This window comes from Myotis myotis, unplaced genomic scaffold (genome assembly GCF_014108235.1).
Source record: "Myotis myotis isolate mMyoMyo1 unplaced genomic scaffold, mMyoMyo1.p scaffold_m19_p_2, whole genome shotgun sequence".
Lineage (NCBI taxonomy): Eukaryota > Metazoa > Chordata > Mammalia > Chiroptera > Vespertilionidae > Myotis > Myotis myotis.
The window spans coordinates 178,827,026-178,847,224 of NW_023416324.1; the positions used below are offsets into that span (position 1 = coordinate 178,827,026).

Sequence of the window (20,199 nt, forward strand, 5' to 3'; positions counted from 1 at the left end):
TTAAAAATTTCCACTATCTTATATAATAAAAGGCTAATATGCAAACTGTCCCCTCAGGAGTCGACAGACTGGGAGTTCAACCGCTCGCTATGATGTGCGCTGACCACTAGGGGGAAGCGCAGAATGAAGGAAGGCACTGGCCAGCAGCCAGCAGCCAGGAGAAGGCCCTGATTGGTCCTGATCACTGGCCACGCCTAGGGACCTACCTGTGCACTGTGCACCGGGCCTCTAGTTATATATAATGCTGCAAATGGAAGTATGGGATTAAAATATCTTAATTTTAAAGGCACAAAAATTACTGACTTGCTTTCTAAAAGGACTAAATCAATTTATACTGCCAATAGAAATACCTGAGCAAGCACATTTCAAGGCACATTCACCAGCAACACCACCATCAGAAAAAACTTATTGCTAACTGAAAAAGTAAAACTATATCATTGCATTTAAAAGTCTCACTTCTGTGATTATCTATCTGTGAAATTGGGGAGATTCCACTGGGCTGAGGGAGGGGTCCACGCTGAACAACAGGCTCCCAGCTCAGGGTTCCAGCTCTGTAAAAAGCAATAGAGATTGTGGCTAAGACAGAGTCTGTTGGAGTCCCAGGCAGCTCCTCTTAAAAGGTTTGTGTATGGACTTACTCGAACTCACTCCCCTTGAGCTCCAGCTGGGGCAGCAGCTTGAAAGGCACCGGGGAGACATATGATGAGGAAATGAATTGTCTGGCAGGAGGGCAAGAGCTGTGTATGTGTGTGGAGAGTGGGAAGCGGAGGGGGGCAGTGGTGGGGGCATGCACACAGCTTTCTGCCATACAGAAGTGCTGTCAGAGGCCCCTTTCTGAAACCCCTTCCCCCACCTTCCTACAGAGCTGGCAGGTGGGAGCCATATCTGAGTCTTCATTTACATGGCTCACACTGTTTGCCCACTCTGGTGATTCCCTGAGACCCCACCCAACTTGCTGGCCCACCCAAGCTGATTCTTGTGGTTTTTCCATATGAATGGCCTGTCTCCATTCATGTTTCAGACTTCCCTAAAATCTCTCATATAAACAGCATCTGGCCTCAGTGTGCCTTGTTCCTCTCACTAAGTGGCCCCAGGCCTAACACTAGCAGCAGATAGCCTTGGTTCCCACCTTGGCCTCCACCTGGCACTTCCAAGCACAGCACAAGTAGCAGCCATTTGTAGCCCATGCCAGGTGGCCTTGAGCAGAGCACAGGCAGTGGCTGATCTAGGCCTACACTTCCCAGGAGGCCCCAGAGCCAGTGCACCCAGTGGATAGCTTCAGACCATGTCCAAGCACCACCCAGCTGCCTCCACAAGTGACACACTCAAGGGGCAGACTCAGCAGGCACCAGAGCCCTGCTTAAGTCAGTCCTACTCTGTGGAGTGGGCCTTTGCACAGCTGATCCTCCTCCACAGTGCTCAGTGGTCAGTGGTTAGAGCTGATAGGCCTGGGGGTAAATCCCTCCCATTGACATGCCAACACCAATCAAGGCTCAACTACAACAGAAGGGTGTAACAGCTCACATGTTGGGTAAGGGGGAGGAACACTTGGAGTGCCCAGCTTGGAACCTATAGAACACCTACTACATTAGGCCACTGTACCAAGCCTGGGAGACATAGTAGCCCTACCTAACACACAGAAACAAACACAGGGAGGCTGCCAAAAGGAGGAGACAAAGAAACATGTCTCAAATGAAAGAATAGACAAAACTCAAGAAAGAACTAAAAAAAAAAAAAAAAAAATGGAGACAAGCAATCTACTAGATGCAGAGTTCAAATCAATGGCAATAAGGATACTCAAGGAACTTCAATAGCATAGAAAGAGACATGGAAACCATAAAAAAGGACCAGTCAGAGATGAAGGATACAATAACTGAAATGAAGAACAATTTATAGGGAACCAACAATAGAGTAGATGAAGCCAAGAACGATCAGTGATTTGGAATATAAGAAAGCAAATACACCCAATCAGAACGGCAAAAAGAGAAAACAATCCAAAAAACAAAAAAAAGGGATAGTGTTAAGGAGCCTCTGGGACAACTTCAAGCATACCAACATTCATATCATGGGGGTGGTGGAAGAAGAAGAGAGTGAGCAAGAAATTGAAATCCTATTTGAAAAAATGACAGAAAACGTTCCTGACCTGGTGAAGGAAACAGACATATAAGTCTAGGACAGTGGTCAGCAAACTACGGCTCAGCAAACCGCGGCTCGTGAGCCACATACGGCTCTTTGGCCCCTTGAGCGTGGCTTTTCCACAAAATACCGGCTCTTCCACAAAATACCGACTTCTGTGCATGGGCCATGAAGTTTCAATCGCACTGTACGTGTGCGCCCGCACGTGGTATTTTGTGGAAGAGCCACACTCAAGGAGCCAAAGAGCCGCATGTGGCTCGCGAGCCGCGGTTTGCCCAGCACAGGTCTAGGAAACACAGAAAATCCCAAACAAGGTAAACCCAAAGAGGCCCACACCAAGATGCATTATAATTAAAATGCAAAAAGGTTAAAGACAAAGAAAGAAACTTAAAAGCAGCAAGAGAAAAGCAGTTAGTTACATACAAGGGAGCTCCCAGCTGATTTCTCAACAGAAACTTTGCAGATCAGAAAGGAGTGGCAAGAAATATCCAAAGTGATGAAAAGCAAGGACCTACAATCAATATTACTCTTCTCAGCAAAGCTATCACTTAGAAACAACAATAAAACATACAAAGAGCCTCCCAGAAAAAAAAGCTAAAGGAGTTCATCACCACCAAACCACATTACAAGAAATGTTGAAGGCTCTTCTTTAAAGTGAAGAAGGAAAAAGATCAAAAGTATAAACATTAAAATAGAAATAAATACATGTCTATCAACAATTGAATCTAAAAATCAAAATGAACAAAAAAACAGAATAAAAACAGACTCATAGATACAGAGAACATTTTGATGGTTGCCAGATGGGAGGGTTGTTGGGGGATGGGTGAAAAAGATGAAGAGAAGGAGAAATACATAGGGAATAGAGTCAATAATATTCTAATAACTATGTATGGTGTCAGATAGGTATGAGATTTACTGAAGTTATCACTTAGTAAGTTATATAATGTCTGATCACTAGGATGTACACCTGAAACTAATTTAATAATGTATGTCAATTGTAATTGAAAAATAAAAAATGATTAAAATAAAATAAAATTATTTTTACTGCTAATATTTATAACTATAAAAATGAGTTTGAAAACATAAATTTTTCTTCCTCTGCTGTCATGTATAGTTTGATTTCAGATATGAGCTTTATAGCAGTACCTAATTTCAATCGTTTTCCCTACAATTTTTCCCATTAATGCTACTTTACATTTGATAATGCACTCCAGAGTCTACATTCACAGAATAGTTACCTATTTAGCAAAAAGAACTCCAAGGTTTTTGCACTTGCAAAGACATTAACTTCCTAAGGAAAAACAAACATAATTCACTGCTTTTAGGTAAAGGCAGTAAATTGCTTCAAGATGGAATACTACTTTCAGCTCTACCCTTGCAGTAAGTCCATCAGAAAATTACTTGAAAAAGTACAATCTCTGAAAGTAAAAATAAGCCACAGAAATATGCTTAGTTTGTTGAAAGTGAGTATATACCCCAATAATTTTTTGCTGGTTAAAAATTATACAAAAGTTGAAGGTGAGTAATTTGAACATTTATAGAAACAACAAATCAATAGCAAACACCATTAGTTTTCCGATCAAGGACAATGATTTTTGTCAACTATGAAAGTATTTGTCTGCACAACAGAAGATACATCTAGAAAAAAAGGCTTACTATGCCTCTGGAATTATGTTTCTAACATTACAACACTTTTTCTAATAACCATCTAGTGGGATGAGTTACCTAGGGAAACTATGGAACATAGTTTCCTAGAAGTCTTTAACAAGGACAGTGGCCAGTGGCTATTAAGAGTGCTGTGACAGGTTTGCTGGCCTTTACAACCCTGGCAACTGGTGTGCAATGGATGACCTACACTCCATGCCTGTCAGTTATTAAAACTGCTCTCAGTGCTAGTAAGTAAATGGCCATGCCTGCAGTAAGTCCGAGTCTCCAAAGTCACTGGTGGTTTCAGAAAAAAAAAAAAAAAAAAAAAATTCCAGTCCATTTTTTCTGATGGCAGCTTGTCTTGACTACAGAATTTCACATAAGGACTTTTAAAACATGTGCAAATTTAGCCCAGCTGGTGTGGCTCAGCGGTGGAGCGTCGACCCATGAACCAGGAGGTCACGGTTCAATTCCCAGTCAGGGTACATGCCTGGGTTGTGTACCTGGGTTGTGGGCTGGGTCCCCAGTGGAGGGTGTGCAGGAGAAAGCCAACTGATGATTCTCTCTCATCATTAATGTTTCTTTCTTTTCTCCCTCTCCCTTCCTCTCACTCTAAAATCAATAAAAACATTTTTTAAATGCATACAAATTTGTAAACAAGCAGATAAAACTATTTTAGCCTCTGAAAATACCACAAACTGAGATAAACTATCCTCCCTCTAAGAAGTGGCTTGCTTTCATCTTCTATGAAATCAGAAATAGACTTTATGTTTTTATTTTATTTTTTATTGATGAGAGGGAGAGAGAGACAGAGCGAGAAGAGAAAGAGGGAAGAGAGAGAGATTTGCTGTTCCATTTATTTATGCATTCATTGGTTGCTTCTTGTATGTGCCCTGACTGGGGATTGAACATGCACACTTGGCGTATCCAGATGAAGCTCTAACCAACTGAGCTACCCAGCCAGGGCTAGAAATAGAGTTTATGCTACTAATAATCTCATAGAGTTTGGGAGTTGTAAAGAGCCTTAGATATTTTGCAGATGAAGAAACAAGTGCTGAAAGGTTAAGATCTAAGACCAAACAGCTAGTTAATAGTTCAATACAGAACCCAGATTTTCAGATTTCTGATCCAGTGATCTTTTCACCATAGCATAAGCCTATCAATCTTTGTAAAAAATGTCTCCAAATATCAATAAAAATATATAACTAGTTAACAACTTTCAGAAAAGTATTTATATGCTTCAAATCTATACTTAATAAATGATTAATTAAGACTGGCACACAGAAATTTACCTGCTTTTCAGATAGTTTAAAGGATATAGGTAGTAAATAACAGAAACGTATTTGGATACTCAATTACGATTGTACTCCAAAAACATCAATGCTTACTGATCACCTACTTTTGGGCTCATGCTGAGGAAATAAGAATGAATAGAGCCCTGCTGGTGTGACTCAGTTGGTTGAGTGTTGTCCCATGCACCAAAGGCCGCTAGTTTGATTCTTAGACAGGGCACATGCCTGGTTTTTGGACTTGATCCCCAGGAGGGCCATGCAGAAGGCAGCAGATTTATGTTTCTCTCCCTCCCTTCCTCCCTCTCCCTTCTATTCCCTCTAAAATAAATAAAAACACATTTAAAAATATTGAATACAAACACAGCCTCCTCCTGTAAAAAAATTTATGCTTAAAATTATCTTCATAATATTGCCTTAGATATTTATAGTGCCTTATAAGATATATATCTCCACTGAGTCTCATTAACTCCTGGTGAGTTAGGCAAGGGAGAAGTGATCAGAGCAGAATGATTCTGTCCTAATGCAGCTTTTTTCACATTGCAACACTGACTTCTTTGGTTTCCATTACACAAATATTTAAACTCATAAGTGTACCAGGTAAACCTGGTTTGTAAGAATTCTTACTCTTTTTTAAATCCCACGTTTATTTCAAATGGCAATGCTGCCCCTGATACAGATTCCTTTGTTAACAATTGCAATTATATGCTAAAAATTACTGAAACTTAACCTCTTATAAATGAGTGTAATTTAGATAAATTTTCAAGCTAACTACTAAAATGATACAGAAGAAATGAATATTTAATTTTCAGGCCAAATACGAAATATGTTATTCTTATATTAGATATAAATTTAAAATAATGATGATCATATATATATTATTTCTTTTTTTTTTTTTTTTAATTAAATCTTTATTGTTCAGATTATTACATTTGTTCCTCTTTTTTTTCCCCCCATAACTCCCCTCCTCCCAGTTCCCGCCCCACCCTCTGCCCTCACTCCCCACCCACTGTCCTCATCCATAGGTGCACGATTTTTGTCCAGTCTCTTCCCGCATCTCCCACACCCCTTCCCCCCCCAGGAATAGTCAGTCCATTCCCTTTCTATGTCCCTGAATATTTCTTGCCACTCCCTTCTGGCCTGCAAAGTTTCTGTTGAGAAATCAGCTGACAGTCGTATGGGTATTCCCTTGTATGTAACTGAGTTTCTTTCTCTTGCTGCTTTTAAGATTTTCTCTTTGTCTTTTGCTCTTGGCATTTTAATTATGATGTGTCTTGGTGTGGTCCTCTTTGGATTCCTTTTGTTTGGGGTTCTCCGCGCTTCTTGGACCTGTAAGTCCATTTCTTTCACCAGGTGGGGGAAGTTTTCTGTCATTATTTCTTCAAATAGGTTTTCAATATCTTGCTCTCTCTCATCTTCTGGCACCCCTATAATTCTGATGTTGGTACGCTTGAAGCTGTCCCAGAGGCTCCTTACACTATCCTCACATTTTTGGATTCTTTTTTCATTTTGCTTTTCCGGTTGGGTGTTTTTTGCTTCCTCGCATTTCAAATCATTGACTTGATTCTTGTGCTCCTCTGGTCTGCTGTCGGGAGTCTGTATAATATTCGTTATTTCAGTCCGTGTATGCTTAATTTCTAGTTGGTTCCCCAATATAAGATCGAGGGTCTTATTAGTTTTCTTGTAGATCTCATTAAGTTTATCGGCGGCTTCTAAACAGTTCTTGAGAGACCTTAGAAGTGTGGTTCTGAACTCTATATCTTCCATTGACAATTTTGTCCTGTTTCTTTGTCTCCGCATTTTGTTATGCTTCCTTGGTGCACCCCCTAGTGGTCTTTGTTCGCAGTCTTATAGTTAAATCTTGATTGTTGTAGCTAATTCCAGGGAGGGTTTGACCTCCAGGCCAAGTGGCTGTGAGAATCAGCTGTGTCAGCAGTGAGAGAACTTCTGTCCTCTAGGGAGGTGCTAATCTAGCCTTTGCCTGAGGCTATCCGGCAAATGCCTGTGTGCAGGGCTTGGGCGGGGCGGGTCGCACAGGATCAACAGGGTGGGCCGGAGAGAGCAGTTATGGCGGCTCTCAGTCCTGTCCCCAGGGGCTCTGCCTCTCTGAGTCCCAGCACCCGCTGCAAAGCTCAGAGAGAAAGCTGCACTCGCTCTGACCGAAGCCAGACAGTCCCGCTTCTCCCGTTTGAGTATGGGTCCCTAAAGACTCGCCCGGATCTGGAGCTCAGAGTCTGCGACTACCTCCTGTTTGAAAACGCCAACCGAGCCCTCCGCCGCCAGCCCGCTCCGCGCACTCCGCACCTCAGAATTTGACTTCAGCACTGTGCCTCCTCTGAGTGTCCGTATGCGTTTCTCTTTCCTCCTAGTTGTAGGACTTCCACTCAGCCAGTGTTCCTGTGGTTCTGGGTGATGTCCCTTCCGTTTTTTGGTTTCACTTTTGAAGTAGTTGTTCAAGGCAGCAAACTCCGGCGTTAACCTATGCCGCCATCTTGGTTCTCCCATATATATATTATTTCTTAAATAATTTTATGCACTTTAGGATCATTTAAATTATCTCATTAATTAATTATACGAGTTACTTGACAAACAACATATTACAATTCCTATTGTGTCAATACAGAAAAAGAGGCAAAGATGTGATACAATCTTCCTCCTCTCCCCCATACACAAATACAAAGTAGCAGTTTGGTATTGGAATTAAGTTTCTCAGCCATCCAGATCAGAGCTCTACACAGCTTCATTTTTAAAAAATATTAAACTTGAAGGAAAAGTTCTAAGCTACTATTTTTATTAGCAACTTACAAACTCTTTATTGAAGCATTTTAACTTTAATTTCTTAATTGACTGATTTTAGAGAGAGAGAGAAAGGGAGAGAGAAAAACATCGATTTGTTGTTCCACTTATTTATGCATTTATTGGTTATTTCTTGTATGTGCCCTGGCCAGGACTGAACCTGCAACCTTCAGCATACGAGGATGATTCTCTAACCAACTGAGCTACCTGGCCAGGGCTGAAGCATTTTAACTTTAAACTCCCCAAACTGTATAATTAGGGAGAGGAGAAAGAACACCTAAAACTTTCTCAATCAGGATCAGTTGATTCATATAATAAAGGATTAAATGTGAATAAGATACATATCAGTATATCTAAGTTTGAGTCATCTTTAGAATGATGGAACTCTCAAGCCTTCAAGTTGAATACTCAGACTTCAGTTTTGCCTCACATTTCTTATTTATACCCTAATACTTCGGTTTCTCTTACCCACAGTTTTTAATTTTTATTATAGTATTTTTCCCAAAAAAGGATTGTTAAAAAGATGTCCTTTAAACATAAACTTGAGAACAAACTGAGGCAAGTCAATATAATTTATACAAAAATTATCAAGATATCAAGAAACTTCAGCAGAGATATTATTACGTTGTGTGTAAGGTAACTTCTAGGCATAATTATTTCCCAGGCAGGTTGACTAACACCTTGGTGTTTGACAATGGAATGGGATTCTAATAAAATGAAACTAAAAGCCAGAGAGGTTTTTGGCCTCTCCCTAGTCACACCTGTAACACTAGCAGTCAGCAAAGTGGAAAATAGGATTTATTACACAAACCGAGTATGTTATCTCAGCTAAGTTCATTCATTAGCTCTAATACCTCTGAAGGGGAATGGAAATGAACCTTTATTAAAACACCTGATCCAGGATAAAAACTCTCTTGGATCTATATATCTCATTTAATTCAAAAAACAACAGCTCTATCGAGTAGCAAGTACTCCCATGAAGCAGGCAGGACATCTGTGCAAAGTAATCCTGCCACTAACTGTAAGAGCCAGACTTTGAATCAAGGAGCTTCAGATTCCAAAGCCAATATTTTTAGTACTCACAGGGTTTTAAGGCTAAAACACTAGTACTACATAAAACATTAGTACAATTCTTTTGTGTTACAGATGAGAAAACTGAGGTCCAAAGATCATGAGACTTGCCTAAGTACATAACACTTACGGTGAAACCGGGATTTGAATTCAAGTATCCTGATTTCCAGTGCAGTTAGTGGATAACGCTCTTTATTTCTGCGCACATGAGTATGAGTGTGAGTGTGAGTGTGTGTGTGTGTGTGTGTGTGTGTGTGTAATTCTCTCCTCCCCTCAAAATATATATAGTATATGTACATTTTTATTGATTTCGAAGAGGAAGGGAAAGGGAGAGAGAGATAGAAACATCAATGATGAGAAAAAATCATTGATCGGCTGCCTCCTGCACAGGACCCCCTACGGGGGATGGAGCCCGAAACCCGGGCATGTGCCCTTGATTAGAATTGAACCAGGGACCGTCAGTCCGCAGGCTGACGCTCCAGATCATCCACTGAGTCAAACCAGCTAAAGTGAGTGTCATTCTTGATATAATTTGCATGTAATTTATAACATCGCATCTCCAAATGAAATTTGTATGTGTGACAAGTTCAAGGATGTACATTTTTAGTGACCACAATTATTAAATGTGTTTGGCAAGAATAAAAATTTAGTGTTTATAAATTATTACATATTGTAAATTCAGCTGCCAATACGCTTGTTTATTCAGTTAATAACGTGCCTATTTTATACTGGCTACTGTGCATGGCAGTAAGAACACAACTGTATGTGAGATAAACGGGGTCCCTATCCTCTTGGAATTCACATCCTGGTTGAGGGTACAGACAAATAGGCAATTATAATGCAGTGAGTCAATGCTATGATGGTGAGAGTACAGCTGCTATGGGAACAGGAAGCAGGGACACCTAACCCAGACTAGACTTTTCAAAGGAGGTGATAATGAAAGATGAGTAGGAGTCAGCTAGTTAAGGATGGGGTATGGAGTGTACATATACTTCAGGAGGAGCTGTAGAAGGGAGGAGAAATGTACCTAGAGAGATAAGGACCAAATCATACAGCTCCTTGAAAGCAAGGACTTTACAATCTTGTCTATTAGAATTATCTGGGGAACTTTAAAAGTAAACAAACAAAACAGATGTCTGGGCTCCATCTTAAACCAATTAAATCAGAATTTCTGGGAATGAGACTCTGACACTGGTATTTTTCAAAAGGTAACCAGATGATTCTAATAACCAGCTAGGATTAAAAACCACTGTTTAAGCTATACAGGGAATTAGAAATATATTGCAAATAAAAGATTATCTTAACTAAACTTCTGTGGGTCCCTAGTTTCTTTATCTATTAAGAAGCAGGTTAGAAGTGGTATGATATAGTAAAAGGAATCACAAAACATTGGTTTTTATCAATTAGTCTGTCATTTTGACACCTGTCTGGCCTTAGATTAAAATATCATTTCTCAGAGATAGTAATACTGCCTTACTTATGGGATGGTTGTATAGCTCAGGATAAATAATACTTAAGAAAACAGCTTGATAACTGTGCTAGTAAAATATAAACCATGATACTACAAGATTTAGGCTGCTAAAGTTGCCCAATTTTTAAGATCATAAATATTTTCACCAGAGATGAAATAATTTATGATGCTTCATTTAAAGAAGCAACCTTAACGTTGGCAATCAAGATGCTAAATAATAAAATAAAGAATTGATTCTTTAATGCTACTCTAGTTGCTAAAGAGATCAAATGGGATTAAGTTAGCTCTTCAAATAAACAAATCAACAAAGCAAAAGTCTTTTTTAAATGGTACTATGAATGTTTAAAAATCTTTATTCAATAAAGGGTACTAACAAGGGAAGTCACACACAAAGTAAACTGTTTTAGGAAAAAAGTTATTATGATCTACATTATTATATAAGTATTTTATTTATAAGTTTAGATTTTTTGTGTGTGTTTCGTTTTTTTTAAAGGGAATACTTATTTGGGATGGAGAGGATCTTATCCTGACAGGAAGGAAGCTCTGCCTCCAAGAGGACTGTGCCACATACAAAACCAGGCAAAGCCACTGCTCTTTTACAGTCTCCTTTTTATGTATACCTAGCCCCACGAGAATATACACTTTGATGTAATTTTTCAGTTTAAGTACAGTATTTATATTTAGCAACATCTCTTTAATGCTATATCCAATTTACTTATAATTTTAAAAAATTAGATATATAAAAACACTGTTCTGCATGTAAATGTGGTTCATTTTTAATTCTTCAACTAAAACTGATAGCAATGCCTTTCAAACTGTATACTCAGTCAATGATAAACTTCTGAAAAAACTTATTGATGAAATTTTATTTAATTTTATCTCAAAACACAAACTGAGAAAACGAAAAAACAAACAAAAAACCCAACACACATACACACACACATCACTGGATCATCTTCAGATAAAAATGACACTGCAGAACAGTTTATCTGATATTTAAAATTTTCCAGAACATGTGATGTTCAGATAGAGAGCTAGGCTGTCAACCAGAATTCAATAGTTCAGTTAAAAAAAAAAACAACAAACTTAAAACTTGAACACACAGACATATTAACAGATTCCAATGCCGTCGTTGCTTGTGTTCTAATTCATCCAAATTCAGTTGGCAACATGGTATCCTAAGTATTCCCAGGTCTTTTCTTAACAGGCAATCCAGCACATAAATTGTGCACAGTGCACTAATGTAAGCAGATAACCAGAGAATCGACTTTCTAAGCAGGAAAACAGGCGACCAGTACCGCCCGCAGTGGTTCCCATGCAGCCGTAGAAAACACCCGACTTGAGTTACCAGGAGTTCACCTACCCAAGTTTTCTAGGGGTTCTCCCAGGCTTCTCAAACTACGACCCAAAACATTACACCAGCCCATGTTCTGCATGTGCACAAAGGCGCAGCGCTAAAATGAGGAAGCTTCACCCCCGCCCTCACCCCCCCCCCCCAAAAAAAAACCCGAAATCACAGCTCGGTTTCATTAAAGAATGTGCCGGCTGTTTTCCACACGCTTCCCCTTATTGCGCCCCCTTTCCCTGCAGGGAGCTATGTAAACAGCTCTCCAGTTATTGACATCTAAGAAAGTCGCTTTCGATTCCCAAGTCTAGGAGCCAGCCGCCACCACCACGGTGCCTTCAGCATCCTAAAATAACCCTCCGGGGCCGCGGTCACCCGCGCTGCCCCGTCGCCCCGTCGCCCCGAACCACTTCGGAGTTACGAAACCAGCATCACAGCAGAGACTTGGTGAAGACACCAACCACGAGACAATGTCTCACTCAGGTCTATGAATGAAAAGATCCGCACGTTCGATTGTCACGGTCAAAAGGGGGGGGAAAAAGAAAGAAAGAAACAACCTCGGGAGGAAGGGTGGGAGGGGAGCTGCGGGGTGGGGGTGCGGTGTTCCTTTGAGCCCCAGCCGGGCGATTTAAACCTGGACGAGGCGAACGCAGGGTCGCGGGCTGGCGGGGCCGTAAGTCCGCAGGTTTGACAGCCCCTTCGGACCAGCTCGCGGCTCCGCGCCGGGGTCCCGCCCGGGGTCCCACCCGCCCCGGGACTCGCGGCAGCCCCGCCACCCGCAGGCCGGGTGGGCGTGCAAGGGCGAGGGGGACCGAGCTCCCGGGCCCGGGGCGGCGGCCCTGGGCGCACTTCCTCAGTTCCCAGCCGCCCCATCACCAAAAATGGGAGAGGAAGGAAACAAGGAGTGAGGCAGCGGCGGCGGGGAGAAAAGAGGGAGCCCCGGTGTCTGCATCTGGGTGAGGCCAGTGGCAGGCCAGGCAGGGGGAGCGGCGATCGCGGGCGAACTCGCGGCGGCCGACAAGCAGGGGCGGCCCCCGCCCAGCGCGGCGGGCGCGCCCGAGAGTCCCCGGCTCCCACCCGGTCCCCATCCCCACGGCGCCCGCGCCCGGCAGGTCCGCGCTCTACTCACGCTCGGAGCTGCTCCAGCTTCCGCGGCTCCAGCCGCATCGGGTCCCAGCCCCGCGGGCGGCGGCGGCGGCGGCGCCGAGGGAGAGGAGAGCCGGCGGCGCGGCCCCCGCCTCCGGGCCCCTCTCCCCCGCCGCTCCGGAGCTGCCCGGCCGGGCCCGAGCCCTGCCTCGCCGGCCGCCCCAGCCCCAGCAGCCGCGGCGGCAGCAGCCCGAGACCTCAGCGGCCGCGGCGGCGGCACCGGAACTGCCGCTTTCTCCTTCTCGTTGCCTCTCCGGGCGAGCCCCCGCCACACGCCCCCGCCCCCGTCTCCTTTCTCTGTCACCCCTGTTTTTTTTCCCCTTTTGTTTCCAGAATAAACTTTATTGGTCTCCTTTTCCGCTCACATCGTGTAAACAAACAACGAGCTCATCCCCACCCCCTGGCCTCCCCCCTCCTCGGGCTGAGGAGGGTTGGAGCCGAGGAGGGGCGGGGCCTCCGTGCCCCGGAAGCAGATGCGCAGGGGAGGAAGTGAAAGTGCTGAGGCCGGGAGGGGGAAGTGGGCACCTCGGGTGACAGCGCGCGGGTGCGGCTGCGCCGCGCTTTTCCGCCCGGAGTTGGGGGCGGCGTTGGGGCTGTTTGGCTGGCGCGCGCGGGTGGGGCGCGCGCGGGTGGGGCGCGACGCCTTTTGCAGGGGTGAGGTGGTGTGTCATCCTCGGACGGCGCGCGTGTCGCAGATCGCTTTCCTCGAGCATCAGGCGGGCTGGGGTAGGGAGAAAGAAAGGCGGGTACCGCGAGCCAGGGAGTGAGTTCATTCACGTTATGCCCGTAGAGGAAGGGAGGTTTCCTCCTTCGGGGGCGAGAGAAGGGGGCGCGGTGGCTAACCGCCGCGTGTCGGCGGCTAACCAGAAGTGGCTCTCGATCTTAGAAAGAAAGCCTTTCGTAAACCGTTGCTGCACGCCCTGCCTTCTGCCATCGAAAGGTTAAGTTGTAGCCCATCCCGGAAGGAATGCACTGCCACAGCTCTCTGCAAGACTGACTCAGGGGAGACCTTTTTTTGCAATGCTCCCGCCCCCCCCCCCCGCCTTTTCCCCCCCAAATTTGAATTAGCTTGTAGGATGTGCTTGTGACTACTATTCGGAAGGCGTGCGGTTTTTTCGCGTCGTGCCCACGGAGACATGAGGAAAGCCATCCTGGCAGTAGATCAGAGATTCGGGGTGGTGCTTTGGTGCTGCATACCACACAAGCCTCTTTTTGCTCCCGAGCCCTGTCATGGGATCTGTTGCCTTTTGAGATCCCTACCGCTTAGGGCCCAGTTTTCTCCGAATTTCTCCCCCTACTGGTCTTTCATTGTATTGAAAAGGCATAGGAGCAGTGCTGCGAGTCCTCAAACGTTGGCTCTCCCTTGAATTTTAAGAGGGGGACTGGAAAGGGATCCACCCCAGAAATGTTACGGTCCGACTTGTCAAGCAGAGCTACACCCTGACACCACACAGTCAAACCCAGTTGTAAATGAGATCCATTCCTCTCGGTGGTCCTAGTTGGATTCGGCGGTGTTTCTGTATTTCTCGTGTTTTCTTAAGCTCTGGTTTTCATCTCACATTCCAAGGGTCTATATTTCTAAATATTTTTCTCAACCCAGTGTTTTCCTCCGTTTCAGAACACTATGTTACTCCAGAGCATTCATATAGATAACATGGAATTCCTAGTCCAAGTAAACCTTAAGGCAGCATTTCCCAAGTTGTGTTTCCAAGCAGAATCTCATGAGAGATTACTAGGTAGTCCTTGGTGGGGGAAAATTCTTCTAGGTATATTTTTCCTTCTAAAATATAATTTTTGAGGGGTTTTTTTTGTTTGTTTGTTTAATACATCTGAAAAGAATGCATATACAAAGAATTGAGACATGAGAAAGCATTGGTTCAACACTAATGAAACTACAAGAATTAGGATTTGGGGAGGGTGGAGAATATTACCTAAACGTGTTTAACAATGTTGGAAACTGCAAACAAAATAAGCTGATCAAATCCCTATTAACACTTACGAAGAGTCTTCATAAGACTCTCTCCATGGTTTTTATTAAACTAGAGCTTCACCTGGCTGTTCTAGGGTTCCTCATGCAAAACAGAAAGGAGGGGATTCCCCTGACTGGTCCCCATATTGTTAAATGTTCTCCCCACCTTCACCCCACCCCTAGCTTCTCCATGAAGCAGGCCTCCATCCTCATAACTTGAAGAGGATGTGAATCATCCCACAGACACCTGTCTTTTATCAATCCTCATATATACCAGGTCTTCAGCTGTGTTCTAGGAACACCATATCATACACTATTAAGCTGCACATCTATGCTAAGCATTTAAGACAATGACTGACAAGGAAAAAAATGTGTTTTTTTTAAATTATGTACTTAATCCATTTGATATATTTCAAAAGGTGCAATACTTGTCTTCATTTACCAGTGAAGGAAGTGAGACATTAACTTCAGAAAAAAAATCAGCAAACGGCTAACAAATTTCTTGAAAGTCTGTCCCGTATCCAGTGCATCCTAGAAAAGAGGAGGGGCAAGACAGGTGCCACCCACTTTCATGAGTTTCATCCAATACTGAACCTACTCAAGGGTGGAGAGAAAAGGCAACTTTCAAAAAGGAGTATGTTACTAAATGAGGCATTGACTATACTCCTTCCTAAGAGCACCTAAGTGGGAACATGTTTTCTAAACTAGATTTAGGAAGTGGAATGTGGAAAGTGGAATCACTCCATCCTCCTCACCTAACTAAAGGGCTGTTCAATGGTTAATGAATTTTTTAAAAAATGACCAAATAAAAACAAATTCCACATACACACACCCCTCCACTCCCACCACAAAAAAAAAAAAAAAAAGAAAAAGAAAAGAAAACACTAGATGTCTCAGCTCACTCTCCAGAGTGGAACCCGGGAACAGCTTCAACAACCCGAAATAGTCTGTTACAGGCTCATCACAAGCATGCCTTGCTTTTAAACAAAACAAAAAACAAAACAAACACTAGTACTGATCACTTTTCTGACAATACACAATTACTCAAAATTAACTAGTATTGAGAGGGGGAAAGGGGCCATATCTATGGGCCTTGTTTCACGCGAGTGCATGTGGGTAGGTACAGGGCATTTGTCATTATTGCAAAAACGAATTTTAATTTTTAATCTTTAGTTTGATTTAAACATTGCTTTTAGTATGATGCCGAAACCAGCTGTGCAGAAAGGGCTCTGGAGAGATGTTCATGGCAGCACACACCTGAGGCTCTTCTTCGGTTCTGGAGGCTCCAGGCCAGCCAATACTGCTTCGTCAAATACAGTCTTTAGGCCTTTTTCTGTGAGTGCATAAACAGTGCAGTTTCTGTGCGTGCCTGCAGAGAATCAGTGATTCTCCCTCATCATTGATGTTTCTATCCTCCCTTCCTCTCTGACAGCCTTCAGGTCACGGGCCAGCTTTTCAGCAGTCTCTGGAGTGATAGGTTTCTGTTTGTTCTTGGCAAGTTTCTCAATCGGAGAGGGGTCATCTCTGAGATCAATTTGGGTCCCAACAAGCAAGAAAAGAGTCTTTGGACAATGGTGAGTTATCCCAGGCACCCACTTTTCTTTCACATTTTCAAATGAGGATGGAGAGACCACTGGAAAACAGACTAGAAATACATCTGTTTGTGGATAACTCAGCGGTCATAATCTGTCACAATCCTCTTGCCCTGCAGTTTCAAAAAGTCCGAGTACATGGCTCTCCACCAATCATAACTGTGACTGCATAGTTGTCAAAAACAGTGGGTACATACTCAGATGGAAATGTGTTTGCTGTGTAGTATGTCAGAAGACATGTTTTACCAACAGCACCATCGCCCACAACAACACACTTAATTGTCTGCATTGCTGAAACAGTTTTATATCCACTTTAAATATTTCAAATCCAATGATGACCTCGGCCTCTCCCTAAAATATAATTTTTAATAAGAAGATGCTAATTATATTATGATTTTTATGTGATAATCTGCCTTTTTTGTTAAATATTGTTTTTATTAAATTTATTGGGGTGACATTGGTTAACATGAACATACAGGCTTCAGTGCTGGGTTTCTATGTGGGTTTCTGTATATTCCACCGTGCGCCCACCACCCAGAGTCACATCTTCTCCTGTCACCATATGTTAGGACATGATAATCTGCTTTTAAGAAATCACTTGTCAGCCCTGCCCGTGTGGCTCAGTGGTTGAACATCGGACCTTTGAACTAGAAGGTCCAGTTCACATTCCATCGGGCGTATGCCCGGATTGGGTCGTGTCTCCATCCCCAGTAGGAGGCATGTGGGAGGCAGCCGATCAGTGATTCTCCCTCATCATTGATGTTTCTATCTCTCCTCCTTTCCTCTCTGAAATCAATAACAATATATATTAAAAAAGAAATCATTTGTCAGCAGACAATGCCATACTTGTTACTTGAATATATGATTAGTCACTGGTGCAGGAGTAGCATTTACTACCCAATTCACAGTGGATGCATTTGGGTTATTTGCTGACCATTGCTTTATTACGTGCTTTATCTTGCTTTCAAAGGTGTTTGCACTATTATGATAAAACTCATTGCTCAAGGTCCTGAGACTACAAGAAGAATGTTTTACAGGAAAAGTTGAAATAGCAATTCTCAGATCTTACATCAAGCAAAAAAATGGAATTCTTCAGAATTAAAGAATTGCCACCTAAGTTTTCTAAATGTCCAAGATGAAATTATTGTTCCATTCTAACACATTGCAGATATGTTAACAGTTTCTTGCCTTTTGGATTTATTTCCATTGAAAATGATGACTGATAGTCAAATGTGTATTGTGCACCAAAACATTCTCTAATAGCACTTAAGTCACTACTAATCTTGGAAGTAATTTGGAAACAAAGTCAGCTTGGTTATGTAGCAATATACTCTGGGTGAATGAAGTTGCCAAGTTAAACAGTGAAAATATACCAAAAGGTAACAGAGTGAGCTACTTTATAGCACATTGTAATTGTTATGGTAAGAAAACATACTTTTAAAGTTTCAGTTTTTTTTCAATTTGTCAAGATTTGTTTTGCCCCAGAATGTCCTATGTGCACTTATTAAAAAACACACACACAAAAACCCCAAAAGCCAAAAAACATTTAATGTGCATTTTTGGTCAATTGTGTCAAGTTGGTTAATAACATTGCCAGGTCTTCTATATTCTTACTGGTTTTCTCTACTAATTCGATAGTTTCTGGGAGAGGAGCATTGAAGGCTCCAATTATAATTGTGGATTTGCCTCTTCTTTCACGTCTGTGTACTTTCACTTTATATGTTTTGAAGCTCTGTTACTAACACATTTAGAATGATGTTTTTGATGAATTGATCTTTTATCATTATGTACTATCTCTCCTTGTCCCTTGTGGTGTCTTTGTTCTGCAATCTATTTTGTCTCACATTAATATAGACATTCCAGCTTTCTTTTGATTAGTTTTTTGTGATATATCTTTTCCTGCCTTTTTATTCATCTTTTTATGTTGTATTTAAAATGGTTTACTTCTGGGCAACACATAGTTAGGTCTTTAAAAAAATCCAATCTGATCATCTCTTTTAATTGCAGTGTTTAGATGATTTACATTTAATGTAATTATTGATATGGTTGGATTTAGGCCTATTATTTTATTATTTGTTTCCTCATTTCCCTTGCTTTTTTTCTATTCTTACTTTCCTGCCTTCTTTTGAATTGTTTAAATATTTCTTAATATTACATTTTAATGTATATATTGTCCTTTGGATATAGCTAGCTCTCTCTCTTTTAATTATATTTGCTCTATGGCTTACAATATACATACCTAAACTTTTACAGTGTACTGAGTGTTAATATTACATCACTTCAAGTAAATGTAGAGAGACACCTTACTACCATATAGGTTCCTCTATTTCCCTCTTTCCCCCCCCCCCCCCCGCTCCACTAACTAACCTTTATGTTGTAGTTGGTATATGTATTATATTTATTTATTTTAAAAGCTTTTATAAGAGTTTATTTGAGCCAAACTGATGACATGCCAGGGAGTAAGATCTCAAATGCTCCAGAGAATAACAGTTTTATGTTTTTGAAAATAAGGAGGTAATGTACCTGGAGCTGGGGATTGGATTACCGAATAATTAACAAGATTATGTGCTTTCTTGAGAGTTAATACCCCCTTTGAGAGGTATTACTTCAGGTATTTCAAAGGTGTGTTAACCTAGATGCACAAGAACAAGAGACAGGGCTGGCTTAAAACCTTTCACTAAAGAAGTTATGACTACCTACTATGACTTTCCCTGTTAGGAATTTATGATCAGATCACCCTGTGAGGTTGCTTTCCATAGAACCCATTATTTTCATCCACATTTATCCATTTTGCTCATAAATCAATCTCAAGGATGCTTTGGTGAACCAACATTTTGATCTGATAGTGTATTCTCAAAGAGCTAGGAAGGCTCATTCCTAGGACAGGTCAGTGTCGATATCCTGTTGTTGACTATTGGGGATGGGGCAATACTATAACCATGGAATCTGAGTTAAGGCTGACTTTTTCCCAAAAGGGAAAGGAAGGCAAATGAAAGGCAGTCAGGTCTTATGGCCTTCATTGCAAAAAACATTGAATCATTTCTATCCTGTCAACTATCATGATCCAAGTTTAGCCTTCTGTCTCATTTTTCTGTATTTGGCATTTAGTGTAACATTTACATAAGCCATGAAAAGAATATTAATAGTTATCTTATACATGTTCAGTAACCATAGAAAAATCCAAAGGGTAAGTATAGTTGTTATTACAACTAATATCTTTAAAGGCAAACAAAATGGATTCTGAGTTCAGTATCAGTCCATCGGTACTCAGGCCTTGTTGATGTCTTGGGATAGCTATCTACGTCTGGTATCTGAGGCTTCTTGTCCTCAAGGAGCCTTGGATGTTTATGGACAGTGGTAGATGTCCGTCTGAGGTTATGAGCCTGACAAGGTCCCTCCTAATGAGGTTGGAGAGTGTCTTTTATTTGATATCCTTTCCAATAAATAAAATCTCCAGGTGGCAGCCCTCCCAGGATCTCCTGTGCCTGTTCTCTCTCTCTCTCTCTCTCTCTCTCTCTCTCTCTCTCTCTCTCTCTCTCTCTCTCTCTCATTTTGTGCTGGAGGTTTAAGTTTTGAGCCCTCCATACTAATTACTTGAGACAACCTCACAGAGGTTGGCCGGGAAGAGATGGTGTCACTGTCCCCTTTGGGGCAGCATAAATGATCTTTAAAGTCTTTGTCTCCTGTGAGCTCTCTGAAAGGAAGTGGTTACCAACTTGGCATTTTCTTGTTGTGAC

At 42.1% G+C, this 20,199-nt stretch overlaps 1 protein-coding gene and 1 pseudogene across 3 annotated transcripts in view; both read right to left on the bottom strand.

Annotated features, from left to right (window-relative positions):
* The window catches only part of PIK3CA (phosphatidylinositol-4,5-bisphosphate 3-kinase catalytic subunit alpha), a 78,321-nt gene extending 65,167 nt beyond the window's left edge, over nucleotides 1-13,154 (bottom strand). For 2 of the 3 annotated variants that reach the window (XM_036347173.1, XM_036347174.1), the window contains exon 1: nucleotides 12,885-13,152. The gene's annotated coding sequence lies outside the window, so the exon portion shown is untranslated. Of the gene's footprint in view, nucleotides 1-12,884 lie in introns of all 3 variants that reach the window. The other variant, XM_036347171.1, reaches the window with a different exon arrangement.
* Nucleotides 13,155-16,015: 2,861 nt separating this feature from the next.
* Nucleotides 16,016-16,811, bottom strand: LOC118676378 (annotated as a pseudogene).
* Nucleotides 16,812-20,199: the final 3,388 nt, after the last annotated feature.